The 14,645-nt window shown below is 43.3% G+C and overlaps 1 protein-coding gene across 3 annotated transcripts in view; it reads left to right on the forward strand.

Annotated features, from left to right (window-relative positions):
• PLCB1 (phospholipase C beta 1) overlaps nt 1-14,645 on the forward strand; it is a 2,173,917-nt gene that overhangs the window by 2,107,386 nt on the left and 51,886 nt on the right. The window lies entirely within an intron of this gene.

A 14,645-nucleotide genomic window follows, 5' to 3' on the forward strand; every position in this document is an offset into this window, starting at 1 on the left:
AAAATTGGTGTTTATTTTAGTGAAGGGATGGCATTTTTGATTGACTTTGTTCCAGTTCATTTCTGTGAAGCAGATAGGTACTACTTATCTTGTCACCCTAGTATGTTTACTTTCTATGCTCCCAGTGTTTATCATCAGGCATATCTCTCATGAGCTGACAATGAGAAATAGTGTTTACTACTGATTCAGCCTCAATGTGTGAGGCCTTTCGTCAATTCTACCAGGTCATTTATAACGAGGACTGCTCTGCTTTCACAGAGGAGATCTCTCGATATATCAGTCAATATTTTGACTAAAAGGTGACTGTTAGTCAGCGGTCTAAACAGGAGGCATCCAACACCCTCTTGGAAGTTGAAAATGCCTTCGGCTCTTTGGCCAGTGGGAAGGCTTCTGTCGCGATTAGATTCCATTAGACTTTTATTCCATCTTTTTGGAGATCTTAGCTCTAGTCTTAAGGGATCTGTTTAACTCTTTTGAGTCTTCTGACGAGGTCCCAGAATTGTGGAGGGAGACAAATATTGTTATTTTTCCCAAAAAGGGGAAAGACCACACACACTCAGTGGATCATACCAACCAATCTCCTTAATCAACATCGATGCTAAAATCTATACATGCCTTCTGGTGAATCAGCTATCGGTGATCATCTCAGAGTTGGCCGATTCAAACCAGCATGGTTTCATCCCAGGGCAGGACACAATATTGCATGTCAATACAGAAATCTTGGTTCTGGCGGTTGCTTCTTCACGTGGGGGTAAATTTGGTATGATATGTCTGTATGCAGAGAAAGCATTTGACCGGGTCTCGTACCCCTTTCCTTGGGGAGTTATTAATTCCGCAAGCTTAGGTTCAATCTTTGACTCCAAAGTTAGGTGTCTTTATACCAGTCTTAAGGCAAGGATTCACAGTGCCGGTCTAGTTTCAGGTCCCATCAATTGTCTTCGCGGTACTCAGCATGGATGCCCTCTCTCCCCCAAGCTATTTGCACTATATATTGAGCCATTTATTCAATCTCTCAAGTGGCTCAAAGAGATACAGCCCTTGAAGCTGCATCTCTACGATGTTAAAATCCTGGCAAATGCCGATGATGTGGCTGTTCTGACATCTGCTCAGATGAGTCATTTAAGAGCAGTAGTTTCAGCCTCTCAGGCATTTGAGGAGGTATCCGGTGACAAGCTAAACCCTGACAAAACCCTTCTTCACTAAAGTGGAGGCCTAATGGCAGATGTTTATCTGGGATTATCGAAACCCTCGTTGTAACATTCAGTTTATATAGCAACCTAAGGAAGATGGTGGGGCTTCACTCCCAATTCTTAGGTTTTACAATCTGGTGTCATTTTTCCCGTATGCAGCTAGCATTGAGAAAGGGAATGTAGCCTCAGGGGCGTATGTTCCATGAGTCCTTACCTCTTCTGTACTCCAGGAGTCAGGATTGTGAACACTGCATATTTCAAGTGAACCCGCTTTAAGACTATACAAGTCTTTCATCTTGTTTGGAACTCAAGTAATAAGGTTTTTTCAGGTACTACTCTATTCAATCAGTTTATGTACCTGGGCCACAATCCCAACTTCCCTTATTATGTTCACGAGGGTCCCAGGGAGGCCTGGGGAAGGGGTAACCTACTTATTTTAGGACAGCTATTTGTAACAGACATTTTCTCTTCATTTTGGAGTATACTGCAACAGTTCTCTTTTCCATCTACTGTCTTCTTCAGATGCCTGCAGATGAGGCATTTTATCTTTATTCTTAATAATTAAGATTTTCATTATATTGATTGCCTGGTTTGGACCTTATAAGGAATGCTCCTCTAAAGAGAATGATCGGGCTCTACTACAAGGTGATCTATCGATCATCACAGAATAGCATGGTTGACCCATTTGTGCCACGGGCAGAGAAGTGGAGCTCTCTACTCAACACTGAAGTAACGGCTGCGGACCTTAGGCACAACAATGTGCTGTTTCATCTATCCTCGAATGTATCGCATATCAAGGTACATCACGTGAATTGTATTAACGAATAGTGTTGTAATCCTCATTGTCTCTTTGTAATGAAGGCACGATCAGACTACCAGTGTTTCCACTGTGGATCAGCAGGAGCTAATGCGGTTTATGTTTTTGCATCTTGCTCCGCACTGCGTTTGTATTGGAAATTCATCTTCGGTAAGCCCTATGCTATCTCAGACTTAGAAGTGGCAGCGGATCCGAAGTTGATTATGTATGGTCATTCACCAGTTATTCCCCCTATTTATCGGGCCTATCCTTCTTTTCTATCTTGCTAGCAAGACTGATTCTTGCACGATTTTGGCTTTCAAGTGAGTCTCCTGATCCTTGGATCTGGTGGCATGAATTCCTAAGTATAAGAAGAGTGGAGATGATTTTAATTGAAACTGATTCTTCCAAAAGAAAGCTCAGCCAGATTTGGGACCCCGTCTGGAGCTGGTTGGCCAATGTAGCTGCTCAACAGAACATGTCCGCTTAGGCACATTCTCTCTGTTTCTTCCTTTCTTTTTTATTTTTTTACAATTCTTTTTATTAAAGTTATGGAAAACATACAGCCTGAGCACAGTTCCATCAAATCACATTAAAAGAGAGCAAAACAAAACAAGTCACATTTTAGAATGAGGAGAAAATGAGGAAGTCATGGTGAGGGGGGATTGTCACTTTCAGGCTCCTCTGGCGGGGTACATATGTAACCACGGTATGCGTTCCAGGGTGATCAGACCTTTGCCCACTTTCTGGGGCATCCTCTCGCAGCATAGACCGTCTTTTCTCTGAGCATGCACCAGTCAAGATCAGCCTTCCAGTCGTTAACCTTTGGTGCCTGCACGGCTCCCCAGAGCTGAGCAATGTTTCTTTTGGCCACCATGCAGCCCAGTGTAACCCATTGTGTCGCATGCGAGCCCAGGTCCATGGGCTCCCAGATGTTAAGGAGGCATCTAGGTGCTTCCGGTTGGATATTAAGTTCAAGCACCTGGCCCATTATGGTATGGATGGCTCGCCAGTAGGCCTGTATAGGATCGCAATACCAGAGAATATGAATGAATGTACCCTGTTGCATGCACTCCCTTTTGCAGTTACCGTCGTCCGAGCTACCCATGTGTACCAACTGGGGCCCCATGACGTAAACTCAGTGCAGGATTTTCAGCTGTACCAGTCGATATGGCGACAGTTTTAGGCGAGGAAACCGCAGCCTGCCAAGTCTCGTCATCTGACTCTATGCCATGTTTTGCCCATTTCTCTCGCAGTGGCGTCAGCGGGTCCTCCATATTATTGATGAGCTTCCTATATGTTAGGGAAATGGCTCTTTCAGGCAGATAGCCGTCTAGCAGCCCATCCTCCAGCGGTGTGTACTTGGGTGGGGGAGTGTCTTGGGGCAACGCTGCCAATAGCGCGTGTCGTATCTGTAAATACCAGAAACGCTCTGTGTCTGCCATAGCATATTGATGCTGGAGGGAGGAAAAGGATTTTATCCCCCCTGCATCCCACAGATCTCCAACAGGCGACATGCCAATCAGGTCCCATTTGTCAAATCCCCGAGTGTTGCCCAGGTACCCAAGTTTCTGTGAGTCCCACAAAGGTGTGAATAAGGTCAGCTTGCTGGACCAAACCATGGAGGCGGTCGCATTGTGCCAAACTTGGACGGAGTGTTTAGTTGGGCCGGTGGGAGGGTATTTGTTCGGTTTGGAATAAAGGGCCCTTTGGAAGGTGCCATTGGGAAGCAGGTATCTATCCATACTGAATGCTGGGTCGTCGGGCCGCCCGTATGTACAATGGTTGATCGGTGTTAAGTGTGAGGCCCAGTAGTATTTCCTAATGTCAGGCAACCCTATCCCTCTGTCATACCAGTGGAGGGTGAGTTTCCTGAGGGCAATACGAGGCCTCCCATTCCATAGGAGGTCCCGCTGCAGTCCCTCAATTTGCTGGAAGTATGAGTTTGGTACCAGATCTGGGGCGTTCTGTAGAGCATATAGAAGGCGTGGGAGTGACATCATTTTAAAAAGGGCCGCCTTGCCTAATAGGGAGAGGGGAAGTAGCTTCCAGTTCGCGATATCCTGTTTCAATCGCTGTACCGGGGGAACAAGGTTACGAGTGTATCGGAGGATTTTGTCTAGTGAGATAAATATGCCCAAGTATTTAAATCCATCCGGAGCCACCGGAATGGGACAGTTTCGGGGTACTGAAGGGGCTCCACCGCTCAAGACGTAAATGAGCGACTTCTGCCAGTTGATGCCGAATCCAGAATATCTACCAAAGATAGAGAGGTTTCTTCCTTTCTTGTTTCGACACACATTCTCTCTGTTTCTTCCTTTCTTGTTTCGACACTCCCTCCACCCATGTTTGATTATTTAGTACATGAAGGTTTACTCTTTTCTTTTTCATTTTTTTCTATTCCTGGGAGGACAATTCTTCATTTTGGTTAGACAATTGGTTTCTTTTTGAGTTAGTATATTATATTTCATTTTGTTATTGACTGTGCTCTTATATTTATATTTTTATGTCTTTTCTTTTTTCTGTTAAGCACTGTATTTGGTCCCCTTTGTCTGCTATATTGTTGTTTTCTTTTTCAGCTGATAATTAATAAAAATAAAAAAAAATTGTGAAATACTGTTTGGGATTATTGTAGCAAACCCAAAATGTTTTCCTAATCCTTCTTAAAACTGCTTTTAAAATCTATGGAACATTAACCAGTTCAAAATAAAGTAGGATTATGCACTGCTTGGAATCAGATTGTACAAAATGTTCTGGAGGAAAACAAGTATTTATTATTTACCCTCAACCATACACTGGAGAGTGGCAAGCTCATTTTCTGTACTCACTTGGTCTGTTCTATTTGGAGCTGGCTTTTGCCAAGGTTCCTATTGGTGCACAGTTGGGCATCTTTTTTATCTCTTCTCCATCCTGTTTAAGCCCAATATCTCTCCTCTTCTTCTACTTTCCTACTGCTGTTTTTTGATATACACTCCTACTTTTTCCCAACAGTTATTTTAAATACTTAAAGATTTGTATCTGTACCTATTAATTCCTCACAGATTTTTCAGTTGTTTCCACTCTCCTTTCTAGTTTGGCCACCTTTCTCCCTCTTACTTCTCTTGGCTCCAATTCCACCTTTAAGTTCTTATCCAACTGACTGACAGCTTCCCTGAATTCTACAACATATGCAGAGCCCCATCCCTCCTACTCCCTTTCTTCTATCTACCCCATTATGTCTTTTTTACCGTATTTCTTAGGTACTAAAATGGCTGTCTCCTCATCAAATCTCAGCAGGAGAGCTTTTGGCCCCACGGATACTCTGTGGCATGATATATACAAAGGTTTGAGCCTTAATTGCTTTAAAAAACTACTGAACGGATTTACACCATATAACAAAAGCACTCTTTATGGACCAAAATCTAGCTTTCAGCCCCATTTGGTGTAAATCCTTTCAGACATTTGGGATGTGGCTGTGTCTAAAGTTCTGAAGGAAAATAAATATGTAAAATGTATTTTGGGACCCCCCCTTTTTCTTGGCCACACTTCACAGATCACCCATAAATTTCCCAAGCGCAAACTAGTCAAAAAGCAGCACTTTTTTGTAAAGTTTCAAGGAGTATTGTCAAATGGCATGAAAGTTATTAACAACACAAAAAGGCATTTGATATGTGGGCACTTACAGCCTCCCCCACTGCCCTGGGGACCACCACCTACCTGGGGCTTATTTATTTTTAAAGGGAGGGGTCTTGGATCCCCTGTGCCCCGGGGACCTCCACCTCCCTGGGGCCATGATCAATTTCTGGTAGGGGGCCTCAGGGACACCCCGGGGACCACCTCCTCCCTGGGGCCAACTTCTTTAAGAAAAGATGGGAGTGGGCTGCTCGGCCCCCATCCTGGCCCGTTCTTTGCCCCAGGCACTACCACTTCCCCGGGGCAAGCCCACCATCAAGAAAGGAGGGGGGTGGTCCCCCTCCTGGAGCCATAGATGGCCCTGCGGACTGCCACATCCTGCTATGTCCCTGGGTGACCACCTCTGGGACATAGCTGTTTGTTGTGGCTTGACGGGAGCTTTACTGCTTCTGCCAAGTGTCAGCAAATGCTCTGCTTCCAGCAAGCAAGAGCATCAAAAATGCTCTTAATTCCTGGAAGTGTAACAGAATTGCTTTGAGACAGAGGGAGCTGCATGTTCAGCAGCTCCCTCTGACTAAAAGCAATGCTGGCTCCCGCAGGAAGCAGGGATCCAGCAGGGATCACAGCAGAATTGAGGCTCCCTACCCAGTCCCACTGGAGACTGAGCAGACATGGCCAGGCCGGGCCCCAGGGGGGGGTCCCCGGGGCCAAAATTGGCCATGGAAGGAGGGCCATGTAGCCCATTTCCCCTATTATAGGTACCCAGGCTCTGGGGGATGGGGTCCCTGGGGCTGGTTTCCACCAGGGGAGGGGGGCTGCACTGAGAGGTCTTCAGAGGTCCCTCCCCCTTTCTCTACCACTGTGCAAATGCACTTCCTAATGCACTACTGATTGGGGGATGAAGTTCCCTTGGATGCTGAGGGTCTTTTGGGTCAAGAATCCCTCCTGCTACCTCCAGCAAGTCCCACGCCGCTTGATTGCTGAGAGCTGGTCGGAGGCCCACCCCCTTGCTCCACCATTCTGCAAATGCACCTCCTGGCACACTACTGGTTGGAGGATTAAGTTCTCTTGGATACTTAGGCCCTTAGAGGGTTCTAGAGGGTCAAGAAGCTCTCCTGTTGCCTGCAGTAAGTCCGACACAGCAAGATTCCTGAGAGCTGGGGGAAGGCCCGCCCTCTTTCTCCACCGCTGTGCATACATGACTACTAGTTAAAAAAAATAGAAATTCTCTTAAAAAACAAAGGTTACAGGTACATTATTGTTAGAAAATAGAAATTGAAATGTGATCAGTGATGTCACTGACCATTTCATGAGGTATGTACTATGTGAGGTCATAAGCAGTGCATTGCGGTGGCGTAGGTTATAGTTAGCTCAGATAACTATAATTGTTGAATTTCTATGGTTTTGTACAAGTTAAATCTGAGCCTGTGTGTGTGTCTGAGTGGATCTGTGAGTGGGTGCATGAGTGTCTGAGTGAGTGTCTCGCTGGGTCTGTGAGTGGGTGTGAGAGTGTCTCAGTAGATTTGTGAGTGCCTCCATGAGTGTGTGAGTCAGTCTGTGAGTAAGTGCATGAGTGTGTTACTCTCTGAGTGGGTCTGTGAGAGACTGTGTGAATGGCTGTATGGGTCTTTGAGTGAGTGCATGAGTGTCTGAGTGGGTCTGTGAGTGGGTGTACGAGTGTCTGAATGGGTCTGTGAGTGGCTGTATTGGTCTGTGAGTGGGTGCATGAGTGGCTGTGTGGGTCTGTGAGTGGGTGCATGAGTGGCTGTATGGGTCTGTGAGTGGGTGCATAAGTGTTTGATTGTGTCTGTGAGTGGGTGTACATATCTGAGTGAGTATGTGAGTAGGTGCATGAGTGTCTCAGTGAGTGTCTACGTGCATCTGTGAGTTGGTATGTGAGTGTCTGAATGGGTCTGTGAGTAGCTGTAGGAGTGGCTGTATCATCTGTAACTGGGTGCATGAGTGGCTGTACGAGTCTGTGAGTGGGTGCCTAAGTGTTTGAGTGTGTCTGTGAGTAGGTATACATATCTGACTGGATCTGTGAGTGGGTGCATGAGTGTCTCAGTGATTGTCTAAGTGAGTCTGTGAGTGAGTATGTGAGTGTCTGAGTGCATCTGTGGTTGGGGGTATGAGTGTCTAAATGAGCCTGTCAGTGAGTGTGTGAGTGACTGAGTGTGTGATTGGGTGTCTAAGTGTCTATGTGTGAGCATCAGTACCTGTGTGAGTGACTTCGGCAGAAAGGAACCACTCCTACCCTTTACCCAAAAAGAGTCCACAGTTTTCCACAAAAAAGCTACCCAAGTGGTGTACTTTCTACTGGTTAATTACTAAGTGCTACCTCTTTTGGTAAATATCCAGTGCATATTCTACACTACGGCTGTATAGTTAATCACGAGGAAATGTCACTAGTGACCTTGTGTGCGTTTTGGCATTGTGATTGTTCCTGGTGCGTCTTTATCCAGAAATATATGATAACATGAATCCTCCTCTAGAGAAGACAACACGACAACAAAGAGGTAAATCTCCACCAAACAAGGGCCTTTTCTTTTAGCTATATGAAGTAAGTGCTTCTTTGTTTGTTGGAGATGTCCTCATATTCCTCAGCATCTAGAACTCCTCATCGAAATTGGCTTTAAATGCACTGGGTGGGTGCTAGCTAAGCTGTCCATTATCCTGGCAAAAGGCAGGAAGACCTTTGCATACATCTAAGGTGGGCGGTGCCAAACGGGCGAAGCTTCCAAGTGATTTGCACATTTGCATACTCATAGTAATTTAAAGGAAGAACCATGGACTCTGCTATCCACAGAGAGGACAAAAAAGAATCCACTCATCACAGTCACATACAGATGGTGCACCAGTAGATCAATGATGCAGCCACCTCCACAAAGAATTTCAGATAATTTTTAAATATGGAATTGCAGAGAAACACACTTGCTTTACCTTCGCCAAGCCCGGAATTTTGAATCATTTGTCCCTTACAAAAGTGGAACTTCGGCTGTTAAGACTGTACCTTCTAATTTCAGATCCTTTTTTGTTTGTAAAATAGAATCCGTTTTTTTAACACTTTAAATTGAATCACTTCAAAATTGAAAGTGTATTTCATTGAAATTGAAAGTGTGGTGTTACACTTTTCACAACACTTTAAATTAAATTAATTTTCAACTGTGACACTAAACTAATGCAATCATAGAAAATAACCCTCTACCCCTAATACCCAACTTATTTAGGCCTAAATAAATGTAAACGTAATCATATACTAAAAATCCTAAAAACGTAATCATATACTAGAAATCCTTCATCTGATACCCTAAACCCATCAGACTACACCCTTAACCTCTAATCCCTAACCCCATATCCTTACTCCCTATCTGGCACATGCATCAACAATGCCATTTGCGATTCCATATTAGCGAAAAATAAGGATTCGCTAATAAGGAATAGCAAAAGGCTATGCATGTAGAAATCGCTTAAAAAATAGCGATTTCTAAACATTCCTTAATTGCGACTCGCAAATTGCGACTCACAATTAAGGAATACATCCCCATTCTTTCCTATGGGCCTAGAGGCCCATAGGAATGAATGGGAAGACCTTCTCAATTTGCGACTCTCAATTAGAGAATCACAAATTGCTCATGCAATTTCAAGGGTGTCAGGGTGTCAAAAGGACACCCTGTTGCACCCCTGAAATCTGCATATGAGTACATCTTGCACACACACATGCCCCAAGGGCATGTGTGTGTGTGTAAAATGGAACTTTGAAAAATGCACTTTAGAGCATTTTTCAACGTTTTTGCAAATAACCATGAAGTTCAACTTCATGGTAATTTTTTCCCCCTATTAGCGAAATCGCTATTTTTTTTACTTTAGTGCATTGCATTTAAGGAATCTCAATTTGAGATTCCTTAAATGCAATCGCAATTTAAGTAATCGCAATTTAGAGAGTACTTAAATTGCGATTTTTGCATTTGGGATGATGCATCCCAAATGCAAAAATACCGGTCGCAAAGGGGCAGATTCTGAGAATCTGCCCGTTTGCGACCGGTTTTTGCTTTGATGCATGTGGGCCTAAGCCTTTAACTGTATATCAATAACCCTTTTATCTTAACCCATAGCTCCTTAACCTCCATATGATAAACATATAACTGTTAACTCCAAATAAATCCCAATCTCTTAACCCAATAACGAAATCCTTAACCCTTCCCCCTGAAATTCAATCCCTAGCCGATACCCTTTGCCCTAAACCTTCAACCATTAACCCTTTAAGCCGTAACTCCTATACCCAAAACTCTTAAACCCATATACCCTCAACACTATTCGCCAAACTCTTAACCCTCTACCCCTCCCCTTAAACATTCAAACCCTTAACTTTATATCCTTAACATGTATGAGCCATTTACCCCTCTAACCATAACATTATACATCACACATGCCATCACAGGAATTGACATCATAGAAAGTTGCATCACAAGCCACGACTTTACAGTAAGTGGCATCACATGAAGTGACATCATATCTAAAGCTCTCACATATATGTTTAGCAGGTTTATCATGTGCACGTTTAAGCGCATTGCGAGGATAATAGCACTGTGAGCTATGGAAGATGATATGCGACTTCTACACCTTGCAGTCCCCCAGTTTTATGTAACACATCCTGTACATTAATTTACAAAAGTATAAATTTATTGTACATGTAATATGCACATGTTGATGTAAAGCCCTCTGACAACCTGCATTGGGATGAGTAGGGCTACACAAGAAAAAATAGTGGTACTTAAATTATTTCAACGCCTCCTCAGGTGTAGTAAGTGCGATATAAATTACATTTATTTTGTGTAAATACTGGGAAAGACCAACACATCTGACATTCTTTGCAGTGCATGCATATCCAGTAAACAGTCTCAACAAAGTGAAAAGCTGCCTTTCTTAAGTATGTGTAAAGTGCTAACAAGGTGTGAGCCTTTGTTTCCCCTCTACTTCATTCGCATCAAGTGTGAAGCTCCTGACTGCTCCCAGCCAAGAGACTTGAACAAAAGGAGGCCTGATGACCCCTCAAATCCGGCCTTTGTTATGGGCCCAACAGGAGTTTTAAATAAGAATGCACCGTCCCGCCTAAACGTTGTTACTGATTGAAGATGGAAAGCAGACAACGTGCAGGCGCTGCTGAAAGTGTCCCGGTGTTTGGAAATTACACTGGGACGAGTTCAGAACATTATTCAGTGGGGCCCAAATTCTTGGCAGGGTGGACGGCATACACCCTGTGCAAATAGTGGGTGGACGCCGTCCACCCGCGTGTACCCCTGACTCGCGCTCTGGTTCTCTGGGAGTAGTTGGCAGTCAAATGAATCACTCCATTCATTTCAGCGTTTTCTTAGAGCAGTTATTAGCCCATTAATAATATTAGTGGATAATGAGAGGGCTCTGCATTAATACTGGCACTCCCTTGGTGGGGTCTTAGCTTTTCAAACCACTTGATTATTATCAACATTATGCTATGGGAGTTCACAGAAAACCCAAAGTACTACCATGCTCTATGTGTACTAATACAGATACACGTAGCTGATTAACACTATCAGCGCCTGTAATCTCTGCATGAGCTCTCAGTCCATCAAAGCACTGGAATATTATCAGCGTTCTCTGTGTGCCACAGCCAATGAAATCATGGAATTATTTTCTATGTCATCTTCAAGGCGTCCTAAGCTATCATTGGACCGCGTTATTATTCTCATTCTTTTATTTTGGAGGGTCTTGGCCATCGAAGGTCCTGCTTAATTATATGTGGTCTTTGGTGGGGTACACTAGTGCATTGGTGCATCATGTTATTCCCAATATTTTATGTCCCATGTGCTGCAAGTCCAAAATTATTGCAGTTTATTAAAATGTATTGGTAATAACATTTGAAGATTTAGTATAATGTCAGTTTTTCTTTCCTAAGAAATATAGGGGCATATCAACAAGGGCTTTATCTCTGCTTTTTTGGCTTTAAAAGCCAAAAAAGCAGAGATAAAACTAGCGCCCTATCAACAACAGGGTGCTAACACGCAAATTTGCATGTTAGCACCCATTTACTCTACGCTTCCCCTTGCATCTCTAATGAGATGCAAAGGGGGCGTTCCAGAGTAAAATAATAGGAGAAATGTCGCTAAGCGACATTTCTCCTATTATCAAGAATATCGCTAACCCTGTTAGAGACAAAAAAAGCAACGCTGCTTTTTTACGTCTGGTATTTTTCTGACTTAGCCATGATATCCTATGGAAGGAGGATATCATGGCTAAGTTTGTCTGTCCCTATCAACAAGCTAACGTGAGATTATCGCTGGGTTTCCAGCGATAATCTCACGTTAGCCACTTAGCGTGAGGATTTTTATCGCTATTGAGATAAGCGTTGCTAATAGCACGCTATCTCAGCGATAAAAATCAACGCTAGCCGGCGATAATTATCCTAACGCTAAGTGCGCTTAGCGATAATTATCGCCGGTTGTTGTTGATATGCTCCTAAATACTTTCAACCACACTATCTAACACATTATTGCGTTATTATTTTTACAGAGCAGGCAACATTACAAAAACAAGATGCAAAGTCTCTTTACTATTTCAAGGTATATCACAAAGAGACCTAGGGAAAAAACAGATTTTGGTTGCAGCACACCCTATGAGATTGCATATTATAAGTCCAGCTGTAACCCTTACCTTTTCAGGTCTTACCTACTTGACAGCACATATGCTGTCTGTTGCAAGACTACTGTTAGCTTTCAGGAGCTTGGAGCCCAACCATTGCATACCATTAGCTTGTTCAATTTTTACTCTCATTTACTTGCTTCTTATTTGTTAGCGTGTGTGGGTCTCTTCGTGTGTCTTTCCCCTTCAGTGGAACATGGACTCGACTCCTCTCTCTTTAAGACGCTACTTTTTTCTGATTGAATACCTACTAGGAGGTGGAACTAAAATTTAATTTATATATAGATTGTTATTATTAAGGATACAAGATGATTTGGAAAAAGTTGAGGCATCCTGGATGACGAAACTTGAAAACCCTGATGTAGACCTAGATAAAGCATTACAGCTGGCTGGAAAATTGTTCCGTTCCACAAATCTGAGAGCCCAACACTATAAAACTCTTTTTAATTTATACTATACACCAGCCAAATTATATGACTGGGGTAAAAGGGACGATGATAAATGTCCAAGGTGTCTGGGAGGGCCAGCAAATCTGCTACATATGTTCCACCAATGTGAAAAATTGAATGGAATCCGCAGGGAGATAGAGAAGTTCTGGGAGGGCCTGTTAGGAGTCAAGGTTAATCTATCACCTACCTTAATGATTTTAGGAACTGACAGTAACCAAGGCCTCAATAAGGAGACTGAGGCTTTTGTTTTTATAAGCATTGCGGTCCTTCGATTATTGTTAGCGGCAGGCTGGAAAGATACGATAGCACCCTCCTTTCAAATGTGGCTGGCTAGACTCTTGGGGATACATAATATTGAATCCTCTCTATATATGCGGAGAGGCAGGAAGATGAGGGAGCTGGGCTTGGATATTTGGGCTCCTATTAAGTGCTGGAGGGATTCCCGCTTATGAATGAAGTTAATGCTGAATATGATGGGTTGTAATGAATTTAAGAGGTATTACGTTTTTTAGTTGTTTGAAAGCTACGAGGAATTTGTGCTTTAGCCCCGCTATTATATGTATGTAGAAATACTATGTATTTGTTCGATGCTCCCCTTAATATGTGTTTAGAAGGCCAGTCTCTATTCTGTGCTGTGTATGATTATATGTTTTTCTGTTCTATACATAATGTATTGATTTTTGAGTGCATCAGGTATTTAATAAAAAATAAAAAATAAAAGACGCTACTTTTTCTTTATGTTTAAGCACTCTGCAAGAGTGTATGTGTTTTCCAGCTTTCTTTCTAGTGTGGTTTTCTTCCCCTCTCTGCCCTATACTCTTTCGTGCACACGTGCTTCTCCCTCTATCTCCTCTGCGATGCTCTTGCCCTCTTGTTCACCTCTGCCTATGTTGCTTTATCACAGGTATGCTTCTTGCCCCCCCCGCTTCCCCCCCCGCTCCAAATGCTGTGTCTTTCAGTGTTAATTTCCAATCCGACTCTTCTCAAACCAAGTTGCTTTCCCTCCTGTCCATTTGCTCCCCGGTGCCTTCCTTGTTGCTTCACCCACCGACACCCTCCATGTTGCTTCCAACCACCAGATGCCCCATGTTGCTTCTGCGCCCCTGCACCCATATTGTTTCCCCCAACATGCGTTGATCCCCATGTTGCTTCTGTGCACCCGCTTACGCTGCTGCCCCCTAGCCACTTTCTAAAAAAATTATCTGAGTTGAATCAGCAAATGAAAAGAACAATTGTCTGCTTTAGTTTGTAGGTGTGTCCATGCATGGTGCATGCACATTCGAAATTTTGCAATCGTTTTATTTAATAATTTAGCCATGCTGCATAGATCAGGGATGCTCTACAGTATAGTTAAAAAATAATTGGCAATGCTAAAATGAGACCTATTGGCTTTCCTGAGTTTGTTTGTTTTAAGATATTACAAATGCCTTGCTAAATCCGAAAGCTATGTACCAAAAAAGAAGAAGGGGGGAGTAGGAGGATACGCTGGGTTTGGCCTCCTCTATAAAAAGCATTCCGAAAGCTAGAAAGTTTTATAAAGAAATGCTGCTTACTGGTTTACCTTTTTTAATTTTTAACTATTCAGGGGCACATTACTTCTCCCGTGCGACCCATGAGTTAAAAGTATATCTGGTTAGGGCCGGCTCTAGGGCGATGCCACCGCACCTGGTGCTGACTCTTCGAAGGGGTGCCGTATTTGAAAGGATTGTATGGTTTTAAAGGCACGTGCTGCTGCATTGCTGGGCTCCGGCAATTTTCATACAACAATAAAAACGTAAAGATAACTCCAGTGATTAATGTTCTTCCTGGAGTGAGAAGGAATTTTGTCTAGTGGAAGTTTTAACTCATTTTATGGTAGCACAGAGGGTTAATATCCCTGCTGCAAAGAATGTGTACCATGCACATCACAAAGTGCATATAGTT

Source organism: Triturus cristatus, chromosome 6 (genome assembly GCF_964204655.1).
Source record: "Triturus cristatus chromosome 6, aTriCri1.1, whole genome shotgun sequence".
NCBI lineage: Eukaryota > Metazoa > Chordata > Amphibia > Caudata > Salamandridae > Triturus > Triturus cristatus.